Genomic DNA, 24,647 nt, shown 5'->3' on the forward strand with positions numbered 1-24,647 from the left:
GATACATGGGGTCTTTTGTGATTCCATATGAATTTTAGGATTTTTTTCTATTTCTGTGAAGAATGTTATTGGTATTTTGAAAGGGGTTGGATTGAATCTGTAGATGTCTTTATATATTATGGTCATTTTAACAATACTAATTCTTCTAATCCATGAAAGTGAAATCTCTTTCCTTTGTTGTGTATGTCTTCTTCAATTTCTTTCATTAGTGTTTTATCATTTTCATTGTACAGATCTTTCACATCCTTGGTTAAATTTATTCCTAGGTATTTTATTCTTGTAGCTGTTGTAAATGGAATTGCTTTCTTGAGTTCTTTTTCAGCTAGTTCATTATTGGTATATAGAAACACTACTTTTTATTTTATATGTTGATTTTGCATCCTTCAACTTTACTAAATTCATTTGTCGTTTCTAAGAGGTTTTTAGTGGAGCCTAGCTTTTTCTATATGATAATATCATGTCATCTTCAAACACTGATGATTTTACTTCCTCCTTTCCCATATGCAAATCATATGCTTGTATTTTGTTGAGGATTTTTGTGTCCATATTCACCAGGGATATTGGCCTGTAGTTTTCTTGTTGTTGTATCCTTGTCTGGTTTTGGTATCAGGGTAATGCTGGCCTCATAGAATGAGTTTAAAAGAATTCTCTCTGCTTTAATTTTTTGGCCTAGTTTGAGAAGAATTGGTGTTAGTTCTTCTTTAACAATTTTGTAGAATTCAACAATGAAACCATCTGGTCCTAGGCTTTTCTTTGTTGGGAGACTTTTTATTGTTGATTTAATCTTCTTCGTTATTGATCTATTCAAGTTTTCTATTTCTTCCTGGTTCAATCTTGGTAGATTGTGTGTGTGTGTGTGTGTGTGTGTGTGTGTGTGTGTGTGTGTATGTGTGTAGTGTCTTTTAGTTAGTCTAGCTAATGTTGATTTTGTTTACCTTTGCAAAAAGCCAACTTTTCATCTTTTGTATTGTTTTCTAATCTCTGTTTTGTTTATTTCTGCTCTGATCTTTATTATTTCTTTTCTTCTACTAATTTTGGGTTTGATTTGTTCTTGATTTTCTAGTTCCTTGAGGTATATCATTAGATTGTTTATTTGAAATTGTTCTACTTTTTAGATGTAGGTGTTTATTGCTGTAAAATTCCCTCCTAGAACTGCTTGTGCTGTATCCCATAGGTTTTGGTATGTTGTGTTTATGTTTTCATTTGGCTCAAGAAATGTGTCAATTTCTTTCTTAACCTCTTCATTGAACCGGTGGTCATTTAGGAACATGTGGTTTAATTTCCATGTATTTGTTCAGTTTCCAAAGTTTTTGTGGTTGATTTCTAGTTTTATTCCATTATGGTGTGAGAACATACTTGATATGATTTTGATTTTTAAACTTATTGAGACTTGTTTTGTGGCCTAATATATGGTCTATCCTGGAGAATGTTCCATGTGCTAATGAAAAGAAAGTGTATTCTGCAGCTGTTGGATGAAATGTTCTGTGAATGTTTGCTAGGTCTATTTGGTCTATAGTGTAGTTTAAATAGGATGCTGGTTTGGTGATTTCCTGCCTAGATGATCTGTCCAATGCTGACAGTGTGGTGTTGCAGTCCTCAGCTATTATCATATTGGGGTCTCTCTCTCTCCCTTTAGGTCTAGCCATGTTTGCTTTTTATATCCGGGTGTTCCAGTGCTGGGTGCGTATATATTTACAATCATTGTATCACTTTGCTGAATTGATCCCTTTGTCACTATATAATGACCTTCTTTGTCTCTTTTTATACTTTTCAGCTTAAAGTCTATTTTATCTAATATAAGTATAGATACTGCTGCTTGTTTCAGATTCTGTTTGCATGGAATATCTTTTTCTAGTCCTTTATTTTCTGTCTATGTGTGTCTTTACAAAGTAAGTGAGTTTCTTATAGGCAGCATATAGTTGGGTCTTGTGTTTAACTCATTAAGCCAGTGTATTTTTTTAAATTGGAAATTTTAATCCATTTACATTCAAGGTTATTATTGATAAGTGAGGTTTGACTCTCATCATTTTGTTAAATGTTTTCTGGTTGCTTTGTAATTTCTTGTTCCTTTCTTCATCTCTTATTGTTTATGGTTTTGTAGTTTAAGGTTTGATTCCTTTCTCTTTCTTATTTATGTATCTGCTTTACCAGTGAGTTATACTTTTGTGTGTTTTCATCATGGTAATCATCCTTTTGCTTGCAGATGTAGGACTCCATTAAGCATGTCTTTTTTTTTTTTTTTTTTTTTTTTTTTTTTTTGAGACGGAGTCTCGCAGTGTCGCCTGGGCTGGAGTGCAAAGGCACAATCTCGGCTCACTGCAACCTCTGCTTCCCAGGTTCATGTGATTCTTCTGCCTCAGCCTCCCAAGTAGCTAGGATTACAGGTGTACACCACCAAACTTGGCTAATATTTTGTATTTTTAGTAGAGACAGGGTTTCTCTATGTTGGTCAGACTGGTATCAAACTTCTGACCTTATGATCTGCCTGCCTTAGCCTCCCAAAGTGCTGGGATTACAGGCATGAGCCACCATGCCCAGCCCAAGCATGTCTTATAAGGCCAGTCTAGTGATGATGATTTCCCTTATTTTTTGCTTATCTGGGGAAACCTTTATTTCTCCCTTATTTCTGAAGGATAGCTTTGCTGGCTATGATATTCTTGAGTAGCTGGCTTTTGTTCTGTTTCATTTTGTTTTTCTTTCAGCACTTTGATTATATAATCTCATTCTCTCCTGCTCTGTGAGGTTTTTGGCTGAAAAATATGGCGTTAGTCTAATGGGAATTCTCTTATATGTGAGTTGATGCTTTTCTCTTGTTGTTTTTATAATTCTTTGTCTTTGACATTTGACAGTTTGACTATAGTGTGCCTCTGAAAGTACTAGAGAACCTTTGAAATTCCTAGATCTGAATGTCCAAATCTCTCCCAAGACTTGGGAAGTTTTCGGCTATTATTTCATTAAATAGGTTTTCTGTGCCTTTTTGCATCTCTTCTCCTTCTGGAACCCTATACTGTGAATATTTGTTTACTTTATGGTATCCTATAGGCCCTGTAGGCTTTTGCATACTTTTTTATTCTTTATTTTTTAAAAAAACAAAAAGTTTGACTGGGTTATTTCACAGACCTGTTTTAAGTTTAGAAATTCTTTTTTCTACTTGATCTAGTCTATTGTCAAGGCTCTCAATTGTAATTTTTATTTTCTTCTTTGAATCCTTTAGCCCCAAGATTTCTGTTTGGCTCTTTTTTATATCTCTTTGTTGACTTTCTCATTGAGATCATGAATTATTTTCCTGATTTCATTGAATTATCTATCCATATTATTTGTATCTTGCTGAGTTTCTTTAAGATCATTATTTTATATTTCTCTTCAGACATTTTGTAGATTTCCTCTTCTTTGGGATCTGTTACTGGAAAATTATTGTTTTCCTTTAAAAGTGTTGTGTTTCCTTGTTTTTTCTTATTTCTGTGTCCCTAAATTGATATCTGTGCATCTGGTGGGACAGCTGCCTCTTCCAATTTTATATTCATAAGCAAAGACTTTTTCCTGTAGATGTGTCCTATAGCATTGGTTGGGTAGGTGCTTTGGCTTTGGTGGTAGGTGGATGCAGTAGTATAGTCTCCATGTGATTTCTTTGGCTGTAATCAATGTAAGAAGTGCCTACAAATGCTTCAGTGGCCTAGACTGCAGGTTTTTGTGGAGACAGTGGCATGGCCCTTCTGGGGGCAGGAGATGCCAGGCAGGCTGATTCTTGGGCTATGGGAGTTATGCACTAGGTGCTAGGCAATGCCCGTTGAGAAGGGAGGACACTGGCCTTTTCTCCTTTGAAGGTGCTAGAATAAATTGCCCTGTATCACCCAGTTTCCCAAGGGCTTCTGGCCAGGTCACTCTCTATGAAACCATAAAATAAAGATCCAGCTGCCCTGCCTGACATTTTCACATCCTTTATGCATGGAAAAGAAGGTAGCCATTCATCTCTCTCTTTAGCCATTTTTCTGATTCTGCTTTGTCAATTTTAAAAATCCATCTCAGTATCATGACCCCCATCCTTCACCTACCCACTGGGAAGCCCCCTTTAGGACACAGGTTTTGTCTTGGACATCTCTGTCCCCCTCAATGTCTGGTATAGTGACTGATGCACAGCATGTTCTCAAGAAATGTTTGAATCACAGTACATTGAATCAGTAACAGTCTGACTGAGCCCCAGGCAGAAAATTCAGAGAGGCATTTTTTCTCTGTATTCCAGATTTCAGCTGTAGCCTCTTGTAATTCTCATATTGTTTTTCAATCACCAGAATTGATTTCCCTCATCCCTCTCCCCAGGGTCATCTCCAGTGAACTGTATTAAATTGCAGTTAATGTTGACATTTGTTTTCCTCTTGCTCTCTCCCTTCTTTAAAGGGGGCACATGGGTGGTAGAAAATTGAAGAGCCAATAGTAATCACATCATAGAGGAGGTGTGAGCATTGGCAAGGGCATTTGCAATTAAATTAGGTGACACTTTTGCTGGTGGAGAAATGCACTTTCTGAGGAAGGAACACCAAGTGGGTGTTACTGGCTTAAGGCACGCAGGCTTCTCTTCAGATGAGCTGCCAGGAGATGCTACTGCATAGCACAGGAAGAATGTGTGACCACTAGGATTATTTCCAGCACAATTGGCTTTGCATGGCTGAAGTTTTAGCAGTCAATTTCTATAAGCCCTTTTAAAATTGGAATTCATAAACAAATCTGTGCGCTCTCACCCTATGGCTCTTTTTTCTGCTCTTTTTGTTGTTTCATTGTTCCTCTCACTGCTACCTAGCTAGCATCCTGGTGTCAGGGAAGAGGACCAGATATTTTCACACCCGTTATGTTCTGGATGCTGTGTTAAGATGTAGGGCAACAAGGTAGATGTCATCCTTGCTCTTTAGACATCTGCAGTCTAAAACCCAGGCAATTTGGATATGGTGTAGAAAAAAAAAAAGCTCTCGCCAAGATAAGCATAGAAGAGAGGAGTATTCTGCAATTGGACCATCAGAACCATGCAAAAAATCTCCCCTTAGATTCTAATACCCCCAGCCCTCCCACCTGCCAACCCAGACCCTTCCCAAAGAATAAGCTTTATTAAGAGTTTCAATCAGCTCACTCTTATTTTTTTTCTTTCTTGCAATCAGTGATTCATCAGACTGCAATTCATTAGGATTACCATTATTGTTGATAATAGCGCAGCTGGGCACTCTATCTCAGTCAGGAGCTCTCTGCTGACAGGAGGGGCTGATGGCAAATGCAGAGGTGGGGAGTCCATCCTGCCTGAAGCTGGAATGCCTCAGAGGTGGAAGACTAAAAGAGGCCAAAGGACCCAACAGTCCTGATCCAAAGTTCCCATTGCTCTTCTGTTCTCCCTGGGCTGACTCTAGACCTTCCTATATTTCCTTACTAGGACTCTTTTTTTTTTTCTTAAGGGCATATTGTTTTTAAAAGGGATGAACTCTTCTCTAAGAATTATTTTATTCCCTGCCCTCTTCTCCAGTTTGCTCCGCAGAAAAATGAGCAAAGCATTATGTATTTCATGGGATTCTTGGGATGATACAACAGGATAATGAATACAAAAGCCTATGACACAATGATGGAGGTAATTGGCATTTTTGAGCATCAGTTCTATGTTATGCATTGTGTATACCATATCTTATAAAATCTCTACAGAAACACTGTGAAGTAATTTTCATTTATTCTTTAAAATATATTTATTGAGCATCTATTACATGCTCAATATGATGCAACATGCTAAGGCTCCAGCCCTGAGCAAAACAGTTTTTCTCCTGACAAGGAACTTACATACTAGAAGCTGCTGTTAAACCATTTAATAGACTAGGACACCAGGGTTCAGACACATTAAGTCACATAGCCACCTTTCCGGCTCTGAAGCCAGTCCCTGCTCTGCTGCCCTCTACCTCCCTCTGTTCCTGGTCTAAGCACAGTACTAGGTATGAAGGGAGCTTTGTAAACGTCTAAAGCTTTCTCAACCCTTGTTTGGTTGTGCTTAAACTTGGATATATGTCATCAGGGAAAGAACAGTGTCTGGGAATTAGATGAGAAATGTAGATGACGTGTCCAAACTCAGAAAAGTTGTTTAACTTTCAACAGCCTTAGTTCCTGTGGCTGTGAAATGGGGATAAATATACTATTAATACTTAAGGTTATGATGGATTTCCAGATACCTAGGGTATGGGAATGCACTTTAGAAACTGATGTCCTGAGCCAGAATGAGTTTTTCCTTGGCAACTTGATAGACCCTGGGTGTCTTGGGAGCCTGCTCAAATAGGAACCTGGGCTTCCCCGGCACTGAGCACTGGAGTCACTTCCAGATCACGAGAGGCAAGACAGCATGGTAGCTATCAACCATGTTAAAATTCTAGTGTCTCACTTACTAGTTATGTTGCTAACCTCACTGTACCTCAGTTTTGTCACCTATTAAATGGAAAGAAAAATAGTATCTACCTCATAGGGTTACCAGAATGAAATGATCTTTGGGGGATAACAGTAACCACCATGAGTCAATGCTTTTGCGCACCATAGTTTCATTGTTAAGTTTCATTCAAAACCCTACAATTCTAACATATCACTGATGATTACATTTTTTGGTGTGAAAGTCAAGTCTAATTGTTTCTGGAGAACATTGTGTCCCACTCTTTGGTTTTAGATTTATCCCTTGCAAACTGAGAGGCTTTTGTTTTGTCTGTTTATTTTCTTAATGTAGTGTTTAGAAATTTAATGGAGCAATTTAGTTTCCATTTACTGAAGTAGATTATCAAAGGAACAGAAACACTAAAGACTAGGTTAGCATCCCAGAGTATTGCCTCACATATGTGTGACTTTTCATGTTTTCCTGACCAAAAAAAAAAAAAAAAAAATGAGAGTTTCTATTTCCTTAAGCTAGGTCATGGCAAAGCCTCTTGCCTCTTGCCTCATGCCCAGTCAACTCTCTGGATAACTAAATGGTTGGAAGTGGGGCTAAGAGGGTCACACAAGGACAAATCCTCACCCAGCATGTCAGGACAACTTTGTTCTTTTTGCCAGATATGGTGGCCCAGATCGCTAAAACCCACATTTTTGGCTTAGAGGCCTCAAGCAGTATTGCTCAACTGGGAAACCAAAATTCATGAAGAGAAATAATGGTGGTCCGCTCCCTTTAAGTGAATGAAACACTTCAGGACATTAAAACGGAAATCAGCAAGGTATGGTGACTGATTTGTCCACACCATGAAAATAAGCCACCATTTATTCAGATCTCCATGCAGGTGACAATCCTTGTCTAGGTGCCTTGTAGTTTTTACAAGAAACCCATCTTATAGATGAGGAAACTTAACCTCATAGAGGTGAAGTGACTTGCCTAAGGTCACACAGCTGTGAAGTTATTGAGTTTCAAAGCCCTTGTCATTTTGTCAAATCACCAGAAAGAAATTGCGGATGAGGAAAGAGTAGAAAAAGCCTCAGGGAAAGTTGATGGTGATAGTGGTGGGAGAGGTGGTGGTGGTGGTGGTGGGATTCATCAGTGGGAAATTGCTGTTCATCCTGATAGTGGTGATATCATTAACTATCCATTTTCAGAAAAGGATGCAACAACCACTTAATAGGTACATATTCAACTCTGTTTAAAGAAATGAAAAACAAGGAGTGAAGTTTGCAGACCTAAATTTCCAAAGTCAGAGGCAGAACTAAGCCTCGTTCCCCCACTTCTAATTGCCTTCCCGTCTCCCCCTCATCCATCTCAAGCTCCACGTTGTAAGATTTTTTTTTTTTTTTTTTGGCTTCAAGTCCAAATAGGAGCTAGCAATCCTAATATGTCTCGGCCACAGAAAAACACTAAGAGCTGATACTTATTAAGCACTCTTTGTGACCAGCATTGCTCTAAGCACTTACCTGTGTTAACTCATTAAAACTTCACAATAATCCTCTGAGATAGATCCCAATATCATAATAATTTAATAAATAGGGAAACTGAGGTGCAGAGAGGCTAAGCCACTTGCCAAGGTCACTCTGCTGGAGAGCGGCATGCTGGGTGCAAGCCCAGGCAGGCCAGCCCCCAAGTCTGCCCTTCCCCTCTTCACCTTTGGGCTCCTGCTCTTACTCAGCAGAACCCACTCCCGGCCTTGTTCTTCTGGTTATAGCAGTGGTTTTGCACAGACTTGCCCAATACTCACTCACTGGAGCTTCTCACAGTTTTATAGAAGTCCTGGTGTCTAGGGTTAGGGATTCATTCAACAGCCATGGAACACCTATGCAGCAAATGTGTGTTAATTCCCTCCTGGCCCAAGGCACTGAGCTGGACACTGTAAATCCAAGTCCTCATCCAGGTACTTGTGAAATTCCAGGTTTCCTGAGGGCTGGAATGCATTTTCTATTTTTTTTTTTTAATCTCTGTCCTCAGAGCTACAACCCCCTCTAACTCCTACAGAGATCCTCTTACACCCTCTCTAGCTCTGCCACTTAATTTTTCTTCACAGCACTGGGAACATTTCCTCTCCCAGACATGTATTTTATCTGCGTTTCTTCCCCACTCCTACTCAGTGAGAGCAGGGCTTTGTTCTCAACCCAGAGCCTGCATGGCTTATAGTAGGTGCTCAGTAAATACATATTAGTCATCAAAGCTCAGACCTCATATTATCTTTTCAGTTGGAGCCAAACGGGATTGATTTACAACTGCACAAAAAGAGAAATGTTTTAAATAACAAGCCCTTTGAGGCAATAGAAAAAGGTGTATCCATTTATGGCTACACTCAAAACACCCCCTTTCCCAGATCTTTACCCCAAAGAGAAATGCTGTCATGAGTTTTTTGCTGCGTTTGTCTTACCTGAGTCTAAGGGTATTGTGTCTTACCCTCCTCCTAACCCAATTCCACAGTCACACATCGCATCCCACTTGCTGGTCTCCTGTCTTACATGGAAAATCAATGTATTTCAAGTAGGAAACAACTAATACAGAGAGGTTTCACCTGAGGTGGAAATTATGCAGGCAGCTTAATGCAAATTGGAGGAAAAAGCCAAAAATAAAGTGGTGTTAGCTAATACAAGCATGCTCATAATCTCATGCTACTGCTTTCTTCACTGGGTTTGTAGCAAGGTGGGCTGTGTGCAGAGCCCAGTTAAAACTCACATTATGTTGAGTTTAGGCATTTTGGGAAAGGATGTAAATGGAAAGATGAACTGCTCACATTTATCCTGATTTGTAGCAGAGGCATTAAGTTTTTTGTAGCTTTCATTGTATCACGCTTCTCCTTCTATTAATACTCCCCATCCCCAACCTATAAAGGGTGCTCTGGGAATAGGAGGATGATAATAGTGGCTTAGTCCATTTTGTGTTGCTATAAAGAAATATCTGAGGTTAGGTAATTTATAAAGAAAAGAGGTTTATTTGCTCACAGTTCTACAGGCTGTACAAGAAGCATGGTGCCAGCATCTGCTTCTAGTGAGGACCTCAGGCTACTTACACTCATGGGGAAGGCCAAGGGAAGACTCATGCTGTGGGCAGAGATCGCATGGTGAGGGAGAAAGCAAGAGAGGCAGGGAGATGCCAGGTTCTTTTTAACAACCAGCTTTTTGAGAATTAATAGAGCGAGACTCACCCAGGAGGGAGGGCGTTAATCTATTTATGAAAGATCTGCCCGTATGACCGAACACCTCCCTCTAGGCCCCTCCTCCAACCTCGGGAATCAGATTTCAACATGAGGTTTGGAGGGATCAAACATCCAAACCATAGCAAATGGAAACCAGTTTCTAGTTGCAGTGACTTCTGCTCCTCACATGTGGGTTCTGATATCTGAGGCTCAGTGACATTCAAAATACATTGGCCCTTAATGTTGTCCTGGTTCTAGATTTAAGATGGTTGTTTTCCAAAGTTCATAGATGGGAGTTGGTGGGGCTGTCAATGAGGCCACATAATACCACTGAGTATGCTCAAGCATGTAAGCATTTGCTAACTATAGTCTTCCTCCTCCAGGAAGCAGGAGGATTGCCATCCATTGAAGCTCTGAGATTCAAATGCAGAGCCATGTATGTCTGCCTTACAGAGCATGCACTTACCATTAGTAGCACTCTCCTGGCAGACTGCAGTTGCTTTGCCATAATATACTGCTTCCCATGTGTTGCATGTCAATTTTGTGTGGCGTGGGCAGATACTTTTTATTCTCATGGTAATATATTCTCAGGAGTATGAAGAAAAATTATAATTAGCTGATGCCCAATAAATACAATTATGATTTATTGGGTATTGTTGCTTAGAAATATGTTAGAATTTACAAAGTGATTTGATTTTTTTAAATTATTAAGCAAAGAGTAATACACATGGTATTTGTCTAGAGCACAACTCATAATGGTGCTGTATAAATGATGGAAGTTGAAGAAATCATGCTAGAATGTGAGAATTTTTAGTTAACTTTTTAAAAACCACCATGCATATGGTCTGTCTACCACTACTCAAACTACCTCCCCTACTTCTAGAAGAAAATGTCAGTGTGCATCTGGATCACCTGGGGGTGTCCTAAAAATGCAGATCCCTCCTACTCTCCCCAAGAGAGTCTGCTTCAGTGGTTTTGAGGTGAGACCCAGAAATCTGCATTTTAATAAGCTCCCAAGCTGGGTTTCTAGGAGGAGGTTTAAGACCTTTCTTCTCAAAGCACTGTTTCAGAATGTGCTCCCTAACTAAGATGGTTCCTTGGCACGGAATGCTCACTTTCATTTTCCCCCAGTGATCTTTGTTCTCTGGGAATCAAATCTCGTAAAACCTAATTTAATTGTTGGGCAATGCTTCCTCTTTAAAACCACTTGTACGTGCCGATCTGGGGGCTGCTTGGCCAATCCAGATCTCTCAACCTCAACGTTACTGACATTTGGGGCCGGTTAGTTCTTTGTTGTGACAGATTATCCTTGCACTGTACGATGTTTAGAAGTGTCCCTGGCCTCCACCTACTAGATACTAGTGGCACTCATATCCCAGCCCCCATCTTGTGACAATCAAAAATGTCTCCAGACATTGCCAAATGTCCCTTGTAAGGGGGAAAAAATGACCCAACATTGAGAAGCACTAGGCCAAGTTGGAGTAACTGAAAACTCAAGTATCCAGATGTGAAAACTATGCTCCAGTAGAAATCATTCATAGTGCTGTAGCCCTTGAATTTGTATTCTGCCTTTTTTTCAGAAGCCCCAGTCCTATGCTATGTGAAAAAAAAGAATGTTTTATGGAGTGAGTAAAGCAGAGTAAGTAGCCTGCAGCCTAGCATAAACCTACTTTAGATGAGCTTGCACATTTGTCTTCATGGAATCGGAAAGTAACTGGAAGAGATCAGTTGGCTAATGGGTTCCCCTTGTAGGGGAATTCAACTGAACCAACATGTATTACAGCCTTACTCTGTACTAGGTACTGCAGAAGCTGTTGAGGATATAAAAAAGAGTAAGACTGAGTCTTCTCCCTCAAGAGGCTTAGATCTATTAGAAAAAGTCAGGCAAGTGCCCCAAAAGAGACAGCATGACATAATGGTTTTTAGTGACATTGCCTGGGTTCAAATCCTGGGTTCAAAATCAGCTGTGTGACTTTGAGCAAGCTGCATGACCTCTCTGTGCCTATTTCCTCAGCTGTACATTGGGGATAGAAATAGTAGCTACCTCAAGGAGTTGCTTGGAGAGTTGTACAAATTCATATACATAAGGACCTGAGGACAATGACTGGCACATAGAAAGGGCTATCGTAGAAAGCCTAGTGCTGAAAATCAGGCCTTGAGTCAGGAGACTTGGGTTCAAATCCCAGCTCTGAGCTTGGGTAAGCAATGTAATCTCTTTGAGCTTCAAGTCCTTCATCCATGAGATGGGATGATCATATATTTACCCCATAGGATGATGGCAAAGATAAAATGAGATGATCTAGGAAATGCCTAGCCCAGTCTGATACATAGTACTAAATAATGTTTTGTTGTTGTTATTGCTATTGCAAATAGGTTTATGCCAACCAACCAAGCTCATACCAGAGGCCTGTCTATTTGAAATGAAAAACAAGTCTGCCATGAGCCCAAACAGTTGCATCTTTGGGTCAGTTCCCTAACTATACAGAAATGGTAATGGGAAGCTGGATTCCCAAGGCCGCCTGGGTGAGCACAGAATCCACTCAAGAGCTGGTGAGACTCATGTGCACAGGTCTCAAACTGGGCATCCATACCACAGGTGGGGCTGTCTCCATCTCTAGGACCCAAGGGCCTTTCCCCAGGTCAGGACACTCCTCCTAGCTGGGTGACTGCTTCTCCTAGTCCTCTTCTAAACTTATTCCTTTTTTAGATATATTTATAACTTTGATTAGATTCTCCAAATTCTGCCTACTCTCCTGCTTCTTTCTTACTGGTGTTTAAGATAACTTTGCCCATAGCTAATCTTATCTTCTTGGCACTGGATTTCTGTTTAATTCTCAGAGTTCTGCCAAGAGATTCACACTGACAAGCAAGGGCCTTTAGTTATTCTTTCCAAAAGAGTATTTATCAGGTGCTCATGTATGCTGTGAGACAAAGAAGTATCAAACATGACCCAGTCCTTTAATGAATTTAAAATAAGTCTAACTGACCTTCAGTAATTATCAGTAAAAGGGCCAAATCTTGAACTGGGTGTCCATTTCAGCTGGAAGGTATTATTGGAGAATGTGGGCATTGAGAAATGGGTCCTGTGTGCAGGGATGGAGTGAAGGGGGAGCAGACATGCCAGGCAGAAAATAAGCATCTGCCTACAAATGAAGGGGACCTCTGGGTGAAAAGAACACAGAGGCCAGAACTCTGACGTGTCCATTGCCAGGCTAACAAGTTTGGACTTTGGTCTACAGACAGTGTAGATTCATAAAAGACTGAAAGGGGAATGGCACGTTGCTCTGGTATCTCCTACTGTTGGCTTTCCTCCAAAACTAGAAGGGTGAGACTGGTGTTGACATAGTGGGGCTAGATAGATGTACACAGGGATAGAGAGCAAATGGGAATGGTTAGAAATGGGGCTTCAGTAGGACTGGAAAGAGAGGGGAATGAATATTGCTAATATTGATGAACCACCACTTCCGAGAAAATGAAGTAGATACACTTTCTCCATTTCTCCCACTGAGTACAACTAAAAACCTTGGGCATTATTTATAAAACAAGCATAAGACCCTGAAAAGTGGAAAGAAGAAGGCAGACTAACTAGGGACCTCATAACCCGAGGAATGACATGGTGATGAGTTCTCTGGGTTTTTATTTCTTGTCTTTGTTTGGCTTGGTTTGTTTTGCCTTATATATCGTAGACTTACAGCTGAAGAGGCCATCAACCACAAATGCTAAGGGGCCCAGACCCCTCCCAACAAAAGCCCCCCCCCCCAAAAAAGTCTGCTCTCTCTAGCCAGAGGATCAGGAAAGGGGAAGCCTGGCGAAGCGGAGAACTTTTAGACGATAACTGCTCTGCTCTAGCCAAAGGTCACAGAAAAAACCTGTGGTCCAGCCCCCACTCCCACCAGCAAAAGCCAAATGTGGAACCTAGAATTCCACCCTCACCAGGTTATAGCAAGCCTCCCCCATCTCCCCCTTCTGTACAGCAGGGTGGTGTCAGAGAAGGCCAAGTGGGGAGTAGACTTTCATGACCCCACCTAATGGTAACCGGGACTTACCCACTCCCTCAATGTCAGTTAAGATCATGTGGGAGCAGTAACAAGACACTCCTGACTCTTCCCAGACACAGAGAGGTATCAATGGAAGCCTTGTCAGGAGCTGGAACTCCCATCGCTGCCCAGTAATGAGAAGGCTCCCCTTCAAGTGTCAAGGCCAAATGGGGAACCTGGACCCCTACTTAGCAATAATGAGCCGGCATAAACCCCCTACCCATGTTGGAGCAGTGTCAGGGAAAGCTAGCTAAAACAAAGTTTAGATAAGATCCAAAATCTTATAACCAGGTTTCAGTTTTCAAAATCACTCACACCAAGAACCAGGAAGATCTCAAAATGAATGATTAAAGACAATAGATGATAAAACTGAGATGCTACAGAAGTTAGAATTTTACAGATTATAAAGCAGCCATCATAAAAATGTTTCATTAAGCAAATATAAACATGCTTCAAACAATTAAAAAAAGAGATTCTCAGCAAATAAATGACAACCATATGGATATTTTAGAACCGAAAAATACAGTAACTGAAATTTAAAACTCACTGGATGACCTCAACATCAGAGCCAGTGGGCCAGAGGAAAGAATCAGTGAACTTGAAGATAGAACATTAGAAATAACCCAGTCTGAACAACAGAGAGAAAATAGACTGGAAAAACAAGAACCACTCAAAGAAATAACGGCTTAAAACTTTCCATATTCACCATAAACCTACAGATTCAAGAAGCTGGGTGAACCCCATACAGGATGAATCCAAATAAATTTACAAGACACATCATACTCAAATGTTTGAAAACCAAAGACAAAAAGCCCTTGAAATCACTGAGAGAGAGACAGCCACTAATAAGAAATGCAGTACGCATGGCAGCAGATTTCTAATCAGAAACCATGAGGGCCAGAAAGAAATGGCACAACATTTTTTTTGAAAAAAGTGTCAACCCAGAATCCTATATCCATCAAAAATTATCTTTCAAGAATGAAGGGGTAGTCAAGACATTATCAGATGAAGGAATGCTAAGAGGATTTTTAGCCAATAGCTCTACTATAAAACAGTGGCTGAGAAAGTTCTCTAAACAGAAAAGAAATGATAGAAGGAATATTAGAACATCAGGAAGGAAGGAAGAATATGAGGCTGTTTCCTATTCTGTTGCTAAAAAAAAAAAGCAGAGGATGAGAATTTTGAAAAAGGAAAACAGTCTGAGTCTCAAGAAGTCTATGAGAAGGAAGAGAGGAATGACTTGGTCATGCCCATGACAGAAAAGTGGCTTAGAGACCTGATAAGAGAATACAATATGTAGATGATACACTAGAATTCTTGTCCTTTGAATTAGTATTGGGTTGGTACAAAAGTGATTATATTTTTGCCGTTGAAAGTAATGCAAAAACTGCAATTGCTTTTGCACCAACCTAATGGAATAAAATGATTTGAGCTAGAACAGAAATGCTAGGCCACCCAGCTTCCTCCCTTTTTTATATGAAGCTAGATTTGCACAGCTTCTCTTAGATAGTTTTATTTACCTTATGCCATGTAGTTTCCTGTAAGAACAGAGCCTCATTTAGGGAATGAGTTAGAAAATGTGGAAAAGTATTATCAATCAGTTCAAAAGTACCTATCTAAACCCAATTTCAGTATTGGATTAAACAATTAGTATAAACCCCAAACTACGGAAAATAATTTGTTTTCATAATGGTCAAAAGACTGAGACATCTTTAACTCTAATAGCTATTTTTTTGAAATGAGTATTTGCTATAGAAATTGAATTGAGGCTGTCGATTAAATAAAACTATAAAATAAGGCTAAAAATAATAGCTAATGTTTATGACAGTTTACATCTCAAGGATCTGTTGCATTTAAAATGACATTTGGTACAGAATCTATGAGAAATCGGAGATAACCTGTGAGTCCATCCGTAGGGGAATGGCTTATGCCACATTGAGACAATGAAATCTGTTCAAAAGGATAAGCAACTCTGTATGTGTTGATGGGGAATCATAGCTGTGACACATGGTTGAGTGAATAAAGCAAGTCATGAATAATGCATCTTGTGCCATCCCTTTTGTGAAAAATAAACTGCATATGTAGGTGTGTTTATGCATGGGAAAAGCTTATACATTAAACTGTTAAAAGCAGTTACTTCTGGGGATTGGAAATAGAGAAGCAGAGATGGGAGATACTTTTACCTTAAACACTTCTGTATCACATACTTTTCTTTTTTTTTTGAGACAGAGTCTCGCTCTGTCGCCCAGGCTGGAATGCAGTAGGGCTATCTTGGCTCACTGCAACCTCCCCCTCCGGGGTTTACGTGATTCTACTGCCTCAGCCTCCTGAGTAGTTGGGATTACAGGCGCGTGCCACCACGCCTGGCTAATTTTTGTATTTTCAGTAGAGACAGGGTTTCATCACGTTGGCCAGGCTGGTCTTGAACTCCTGACCTCAAGTGATCCGCCCACCTCGGATCTTTGGCCTCCCAAAGTGCTGGGATTGCAGGCATGAGCCACCATACCCAGCTATAATTTTCATAAAAATCATATGCAGCTTGTGAAATTAAAAAGTTTAAGTGGTTTCAACTTAAAAGTGATAGAGCAGAAAGGCCTATTCCATCGCAGTGGTCAGTCATCAAGTTGCATAAACCCACCTGAGCCTTAGTTTCCTCATGTGAACCCAGAAAATCTGAGACAGGTCTGTTAATTTAGAAAGTTAATTTTGCCAAGGTTGAGGACGCACCCGTGACACAGCCTGAGGAAGTCCTGACGACATGTGCCCAAGGTGATCGGGCCACAGCTTGGTTTTATACATTTTAGGGAGACATGAGACATCAATCAATATATGTAGGAAGTACATTGGTTCGGTCTAGAAAGGCGGGACATCTTGAAGCAAGGGCAGGAAGACTCCAAGCAGGAGGGAGCATCCAGGCCACAGATAGGTGATACACAAATGGTTACATTCTTTTGAGTTTCTGATTAGCCTTTCCAAAGGAGGCATCAGATATGCATCTATCTCAGTGAGCAGAGGGGTGACTTTGAATAGAATGGGAGGCAGATTTGCCCTAAGCAGTTTCCAGCTTGAGTTTCCCTTAGTGATTTTGGGGACCCAAGATATTTTCCCTTGACATTCAAAATGAGAAACCTCCCAAGGGTATTGGAAAAATGAAACTGGTAAAGCTGCTTCCAAAGTGCCCAATCAGCACGAAGTCAGTGCTGCCCCAGCCTCTTTGTTTGAATGTCCGGAGCTCCTGAGTTAGGTCAGAGGATGTTTTCCCATCTATAAAATGGCTAATGACACTACCCCATCAGAGCATTGTGAGGATTCAATGAGATCAAAGATGCACCAAGTACCCGGATCTCTCAGAAGTGGTAGTGATATTAGTGTCTTTAGGCCACTCCCAGCCCGGGACCAGGCTCATGATAGGCACTACAGAAGGGGTTTTTTTTTGTTAATCTGAACTGAACTGATTCCAACGCCTATTGCTGCATTTCCCAGATGTGTGATCTCCAGACAGTTTAGAGGTTTGCCTTGGATAACATAATATAATGGGAGGGTAGCCAGCAAAAGACAGAAGACCTGTGTACATCCTTGCCCTGTGCCTGTAAGTCAGTTCACAGGGCTGTGAGTTTTCTGTGAATGAAATTGGAATGACAATCCTTGCCCCCCCAACCCAAAATCTCACAAAGCTGTTGTGAGCACAAATGGAAGGGCGAGAGTTGGAGCATTGTGTCAACTATAAAGTCCTTGGTTTCTTTGGTTGTTTGGTTTTATTTATTTATTTTTTTGAAATGAAGTTTTGCTCCTGTTGCCCAAGCTGGAGTGCAATAGCGCGATCTCAGCTCGCTGCAACCTCCGCCACCCAGGTTCAAGAGATTCTCCTGCCTCAGCCTTCTGAGTAGCTGGGATTACAGGCGTGTGCCACCATGCCTGGCTAATTTTATTTTTATTTTTACTTTTAGTAGAGATGGAGTTTCACCATGTTGGCCAGGCTGGTCTCGATCTCCTGACCTCAGATGAGCCACCCACCTCGGCCTCCCAAAGTGCTGGGATTACAGGCATGAGCCACTGTGCCTGGCCTAAAGTCCTTGTTTTACATGGACCACAGTGGTGGTCGATCATCAAGTTGCTTAACCTCATCCAAGCCTGTAGTGGTCCTTGTTTCCATAGCATGGAAAACCCTTGTTATCACTGTCTCGCCTTTAGTTTGACCTGAAGCTGTAACAAAGACCTGTTTCTCATGCCCACTCAGCATCCAGGCATCAGAGACCGACGCCACAATTAATTTTTCAGTGTACTGAAAAAATACTTGCCAGTGAATGACTGTGGCTAGGGTAAGAACAATGAAGCAAGAAGGCAGAGGGAAGACTTGCTTGCACCTTCCAAAAAACAAGATGGTTCTTTTTCAAAAGTAGATGTTGGCTCCGGCTCTGAGCACACTTCCCAGGCTACCCGAGCTCCATGGGCAGCTGGAAACTTGCCATGCCCCAGGGGCTGGTGGATACATTACCTTTTCAAGTTTCCCTTGTGATTGCCTGCCTTCCATCACCGCCAGTTAGTTCTAACTTGTTCCATAACTTAGAACTTCTACCAGGTTCCAGAAATTTGTGGCAAGGCACTGAGACAATGGAGGTTAGAACTCAAACACATGGTGGCTTAAATAAAGATCATCTGATTTAGATGTAGTAGCCAAGCAGAGTTAGCTTTGGTTTTAAAAAGTGAGCCAGGTGTGGTGGCTCATGCCTGTAATCCCAGCACTTTGGGAGACTGAGGTGGGTGGATCACTTGAGGTCAGGAGTTCAAGACCAGCTTGGCCCACATGGTGAAACCCCCATCTCTACTAAAAATACAAAAAATTAGCCAGCCATGGTGGTGCATACCTGTAGTCCCAGCTACTAAGGAGGCTGAGGCAGGAGAATGGCTTGAACCTGGGAGGTGGAGGTTGCAGTGAATCACGATCGTGTCACTGCACTCCAGCCTGGGCAACACAGCAAGAATCTGTCTCCAAAAAAAAAAAAAATTTTTTTTTAAGTAGGGCAAGCATTAGGGGACAACTTTGTGAATACTCGTTGCTCTTTAAGTTAATTTTTAGACTTTGCATCCCTGGAGGTTTCTAAAAATAGACGAAACACCCAACACTCTCATTCATTCGCCTTGGGGCTGGGCAGATAAGGCCCTCCTCCTCCTCTTCTTCCCCCACAACCTGTTCCTCCTGATTCTCTCTCACTCAGGCAGAAACCTGGGAGGTGCCAGGGTGTGGCACTCACACTGGCCTCCACATTCTCTCCAGCCTCCAGAGTGATCCTGGGCTTCTGCGCTCCATCCCCACTGCTGCTGCCCTGTGGGCTGCGCATCTCACATCTGGCCTCTTCCGGAAGCCTTGGGCTTCACCCGCTCCCATCCGTCCTGCACCCTGAAGCCAGGGCAATCCTGGAAGGCACGGGTCTCACCATGCTGCTTGCCTGCCTAAAACCCTGCTTTCATTGGCTGCCCCAGGAGCCCAGGTTGCCCAATTGCCCCTCCCACCAGCTCACCTCTCACTGGAAGGGCAGCCTCTCAGAAGGAGAGGTTTACTCTCCTTTCTTTAAACACGCCATGCCCCTGAGCCTCTGCTGTTCTGTCTGCTCAGACATCCTCCTTCCCTCTCTTGTCCACCCAGTAAACCTCTGCTTGCTTCTCAGAGCCCAGCTCAGAAATCTCTTCCTCCAAGAAATCAAAGTGGGGGGAATAAAAAAAAATCAGAGCTGGGCCGGGCGCGGTGGCTCACGCCTGTAATCCTAGCACTTTGGGAGGCCGAGGCGGGCGGATCACAAGGTCAGGAGATCGAGACCACGGTGAAACCCCGTCTCTACTAAAAATACAAAAAATTAGCCAGGCGCGGTGGCGGGCGCCTGTAGTCCCAGCTACTCAGGAGGCTGAGGCAGGAGAATGGCGTGAACCCAGGAGGCGGAGCTTGCAGTGAGCCGAGATCGCGCCACTGCACTCCAGCCTGGGGGACACAGCGAGACTCCGTCTCAAAAAAAAAAAAAAAAAAAAAAAAAATCAGAGCTGGACCAAAGACTGTGGGGACCTAGTAATAATCATAATGACTTTCTTAGATTCAGGGCACTGCCCCGGACACATTGCATCACCTTGTTCAGTCCCCACTACTACTCTAAAAGCAGGCCTCAGCATTATCTTGGTTTTCCAGATGAGGACACAGGACTTGAGGGTTCAGGGACGTGCCCCAGAACACAGCCAATTCATTGCAGAATTGTGATGGAAGCTTAAGTTCACCTGATTGAGGTTTGCATTTTTGTAAGCTGCAATGTCCTGCTGGCTAATGCAGTGTTTCTCAAACTGCCAGTCATGATGCGTCTGTGAGTTGTGAAATCGGTTTAGTAGGCAGGGCCGGTTGCATGATGTGTGGGGCTCAGTGGGAAATGAAGATGCAGGACCCCTGTTCAAAAGGCAGGGAAAAGGCTTTTTCCTTTCTTTGGCAGTCTCTCAGCTTGTCGTGGTGTTTTTTATGTGTGCTTTAATGTCACATTCCCTCAGGCACGGGGTTACTGGTGGGGGAGTACGACCAACCCTCACCCTGGAGGCTCGCCCTATCAAGACCTTTCCCCAGCCAGTGTGCAGGTCCCTGCTGGAGGGTGGGGGGTGGGGAATACAGCTACTGACACTAACCAGGGGCAAGGGAATGGGATGGGTGGCCCAGAACCCAGGAAGTGGGGCCATGCATCGCGTCAAGACCTCACTTACAAAGCACAAATTCAAAGAAAAAATGATTAAGAGTTTCAAGATGGTGACCGCAGAGCGTTAAACCCCAGGCGTGGGGCCCCTTCCAGAACATCACTCCTGCCCACTGTATTGGCTACGTGTTCCTGTTATATGTCATGACAAGAAGTGGTTTCACACTGGAATAGAAAACAATAGGAGGTGTCGAAATACACCCTGCATAGTGAAAGCAAGTACGACTTTGTCCACTTGGGGTTTTGTGCCTTGGTCTACACACACACAGGATGGCCTCATAAAACGTACCCTCACTGTGGGTCTCAGAAACCTCTGAAAACCAGTAGGGCAGCCCCATAGTCCTGTCGGGCCACTGGTAGGATCTCTGCCACTTTAGAGCTGTTCACCTTCCCTCGTGGTTCCTGAGGGTGGAAGGGGGGCTTTGCCAAGATGGGGGTGGGGGTGAGAATGAAGGTGAGGTGGGTGGAGATGCGTGGGGCCAGTAGGCAGCCTCCTGTCTCCTCAGCCCCTCCCTGTCCTGCAGAGGCCTTCACACCCTCTTCCCCCACCATCCAGTGTGCCTGCCCCCTGCTTCCTCTTCTCTCCTCCCCTCTACTTTCCACCTGGGGCTGGGGCAGGAGGGGAGACTGCTCTACAAAGAAAGCCAAGGAGACCCTGGTTTCATGGGAAGGGAACAGCTGCCGCCGGCCAGAGTGGAAGTTTACAGAAAGGAAGAGACAAAGAAATATTAGTGGGACTATTTCCCTGAACAAATATTTATTGAGGGTCTCCTGTGTGCCAAGCTATGTGCTGAGCCCTGGGGACAGAGCAGTGTACAAGAAGGACCGAGGTTTCATCCTCATAACACTCACAGGATAGTGGGGGAGAGAGGCCTTAGACAAATAATCATACATAGACCATGGCAGGGAAAACACACAGAGCTACGAGCCTGTATGGCGGGACTTACCCCCATCTGGAACAATCGGAGCAGGCTTCCATGAAGATGGTACATTTCAGCTGACTCCTGAGAGATGAGAGGGGTTGCAGGGGAAGCTTTAGGGTGGGCTGGAGGGTGGGAGTGAGCCACCTTCCAAGGGCACTAAGGCTCCACTAAGGCTTCGAGGCCTGGAGGGGACACATGCGCTTGAGCAGCTGCCCCCGGGAACCCCTGCCTAAGGCTCTGGGGGCCCAGGCAAGAAGAGGAGAAAGAGATAGGCACTCGGGGTTCTAAGTTTCTGGTGGCCGGAAAGACTTTTCCCATATTTTTGCAAATTGGGTTCATGAGGATGGTGGCGGGACTTCCAGCGGTCGTGACCTTGACCCTCACCCTGCTGAATGTTTTGCCAATGCCGTGCTCTTCCCGTGTGTTCCTGCTGACACATAGCACGGACTCAGAGCGAGAGACAACCCTGAAGGGCAGTGGCAGACACGGCCTGGGATGCCTCTCCAGACAAAAAGGAAATACCATCTGTCATGTCCACCCGCCGCAGGCTGGCCTGGGCACTGGGCATGCTGGGCGTGCTGGGCAGCACAAACATGGCCTTTCAAAGCAGCTCCTCACAGTCCCACCAGTGGCATCATGTAGGCTGCTCGATGTGACATCTTGGCCATTCCCTCCAAGATGGACATGTAATAGGAGGTGGGGTGGATGACTAAGAAACAGAATCCCCAGTAGCATAGGTCCTCCTTCGGAAGCCTCGTCTATGGCACTGAGCCACACATCCAGAAGACCGCCCTGTAGACAGCACTGTTATACTCTGAGACCCTGCCAGGCACCTTAAATGCCTGGTCTCCTAATCAGCAGCCCTTTGCAGAAGGCATTTTAATCTCCATTTTACAGATGCTAAAACTGAGGCTTAAAGAACTTGAGTGGCTTTCTCAAGTAACAAATACTGATTTGTTAGCAAATACTTAAGCACCTACTGTGTCCCAGGTCCTCAGAATACACTGAGGGGCAAAGCAAAGGGTTCTTTGCCCTGGTAACCCTAGGAGGAACCAAGAAGAGGTAGGAATTTAGATTTAAGAAAAAAAAAACCAGCTTTATTGGGGCATAACTCACATACCATATAATTAATCCATTGAAGGTTTACCATTCAGTGGTTTTTAATATATTCGTAGAGTCATGCAACCATCACCATAATTTTAGAACATTTTTATCACCCCAAAAAGAAACCCTATAGCCATTGGCAGTTACTAGTCTGTTCCCTCCAAACTGCCCTGCCTCCAGTCAGCTCTAGACAACCACCCATCTATTTCTGCCTCTATAGACTTCATATGAATGGAATCATAGAATAAGTGGTCTTTCATGCCTGGCTTATGTCACTTAGCATAGTGTTTTTTAAGGTTTGTACATGTTGTAAGCGTGTATCAATACTTCATTCTTTTTTGATGCCAAAGAAGATTCCATTGTATGGGTAAGGCCACATTTAGTTTAGCCATGTATCTGTTAATGGACATTTCCACTTTTTGACTATCATAAATAGTGCTGTTATGAACATTTATGTACAGGTTTTTGCATGGTGGGAACACAGATTTCAGCCCAATTTTACCCTACTCCAAAGCCTAACCACTGTACTCCTCAGCAGCTTCCATGTCCCAAAAATAGTGCCTTCCAAGGAGCCTGCCAACCTTGAACATAGGCATGTTTGGAAGGAAAGATGCCATGATCACATGCCATGGCCTTAGTCGAGCCTGGTAAACTTATTGGCAGGTGGGAGTCTCCCTCTGAGGCCTGAGGAATGAGGCAGTAGGGAAGTTCTCCAGCATTTGTGTTGCTCCTCATGACAGGAACAGGCAGAGAACAAAGGCTGAGGCCTTCTGTCCTGAGCAACCCTAAACTCAGGGGATTCAGGGTCTAATTTAGAAGTTTGGGCAATGGAGTTTAAATATGACACCTTTCTGGCTTGGACTTACTCCTTGACCATGAAGCGCATGTTTCACATCCATTATGGCTCTTTCCTGAGCCAGTATCCTCCTTACTTGGTCCTCTCTTATGACAGAGGAAGGGTTATGACACCATCAATTGTGGATAGAGAGGGGGATGTGTGCCTAGAGCCCAAGCCACCAAGTCGTGAGTGAATCCATCCTATAACAATGGCCTTCATGAGAGCAAGGCTCCTGGGGCAAGCCTTTTCTGATCTCCACCCCCATAGACTCCATATACTGTTTTCTCTAGTCACCAATAGTATTTTCCACTCCCTTTGTTCACAGAACTTAAGCCATTCTCATCTCTGTCTGAGTTTTTATCTACCTCCCTCCTCCTGGAACTCCCAGGAGAAAAGATTGCCTGTCGTCATATTCCAAGTACCTAGCATGGTCCTTGGCACTGGGAAGGTTCTCAGAGAAGTCTGTAGAAGGAAGCAAGCAAGCCAGCAAGCCCTGCTAGGGAGCTACTGCTCTCATCCTGCCTGATCCTGGCAGCCCATGCTCTGCCAGGCGGCCTGAGCAGAGATGGCCATGTATACTAAGCCAGAAGGGACAGAGAAGCACTGAAGGCACTCGAGTCCCATAAGCCCAGGTCACCATAACCACAAATGGTGAAGTGGGGGGAGAAAGGGGCAGCGTGGGCAGGAGCCAGAGCAGATGGCATTTGCCTTCGACTGACAAAACACAAGGGCCCTTTCGGTTTTTTCTCAGCCACGCCTCCAGGCCCCATTTCAGCCCTGGCCTAGTTTCAATCTCATTACCCGGTGCTGCCAGAGCAAAATACTCGCCCTGTCCCTGGTTCCCAAGACCTGCCCCTTCAGGCCCATCACTTGGCATTTTACCACTTCCCAGATTCGCCACTTGTCAAAACCCCAACTAATTAAAACTCACAACCAATTTTCTTTCTTTATTCAACAGCAGACTTCTATTTGCTAATAAATCTCATGTGCTCATTCAGACACTTCCATCAATTCCTGGAAAACGTGCTTTTCTCTTTATTGCTTTGTTAACTGAGCTTTTTCATCTCCTTGGACTTTTCTGATGTTCAGGGTCTGTATCTGTAATTGAGTCGTTCCTAGAGTTTTAAACTGCTTGGGGTGGCTTGTCTCACTCTTTAAGATTGTTCCTGCTGCATTCAATATTTTAATGTTATTCCCAAAGGGGAGCATCTTGTCTTCCTTCTTTGCCATCACCAAACCTCAATCTAGGCTGCATCTGTCACATCTAGTTCCTACAGTCATAACAAGGCCTGCTGTGGCCCTCCACCCCTCCTGGTGACTCTCAGTAGCGATGGTGCACTCGCCTTTCTTGGAATAGCTGTTATCATCTTGGAATTCTAGGGGGCTGGAGCTGAAGGACCTGAGAGATCATCCCATCCAATCCCTGAGCTTTACAGATA

The 24,647-nt window shown here is 43.2% G+C and overlaps 1 protein-coding gene across 5 annotated transcripts in view; it reads left to right on the forward strand.

Moving 5' to 3' along the window:
* Nucleotides 1-24,647, forward strand: part of ZHX2 (zinc fingers and homeoboxes 2) — a 193,881-nt gene that overhangs the window by 110,637 nt on the left and 58,597 nt on the right. For 2 of the 5 annotated variants that reach the window (XM_065519570.1, XM_045398634.2), the window contains one exon: nt 7,051-7,208. The exons of the other annotated variants lie outside the window; for them this stretch is intronic. The gene's annotated coding sequence lies outside the window, so the exon portion shown is untranslated. The remainder of the gene's footprint in view (nt 1-7,050; nt 7,209-24,647) is intronic. 5 annotated transcript variants of the gene reach the window in all.

Source organism: Macaca fascicularis, chromosome 8 (genome assembly GCF_037993035.2).
Source record: "Macaca fascicularis isolate 582-1 chromosome 8, T2T-MFA8v1.1".
Lineage (NCBI taxonomy): Eukaryota > Metazoa > Chordata > Mammalia > Primates > Cercopithecidae > Macaca > Macaca fascicularis.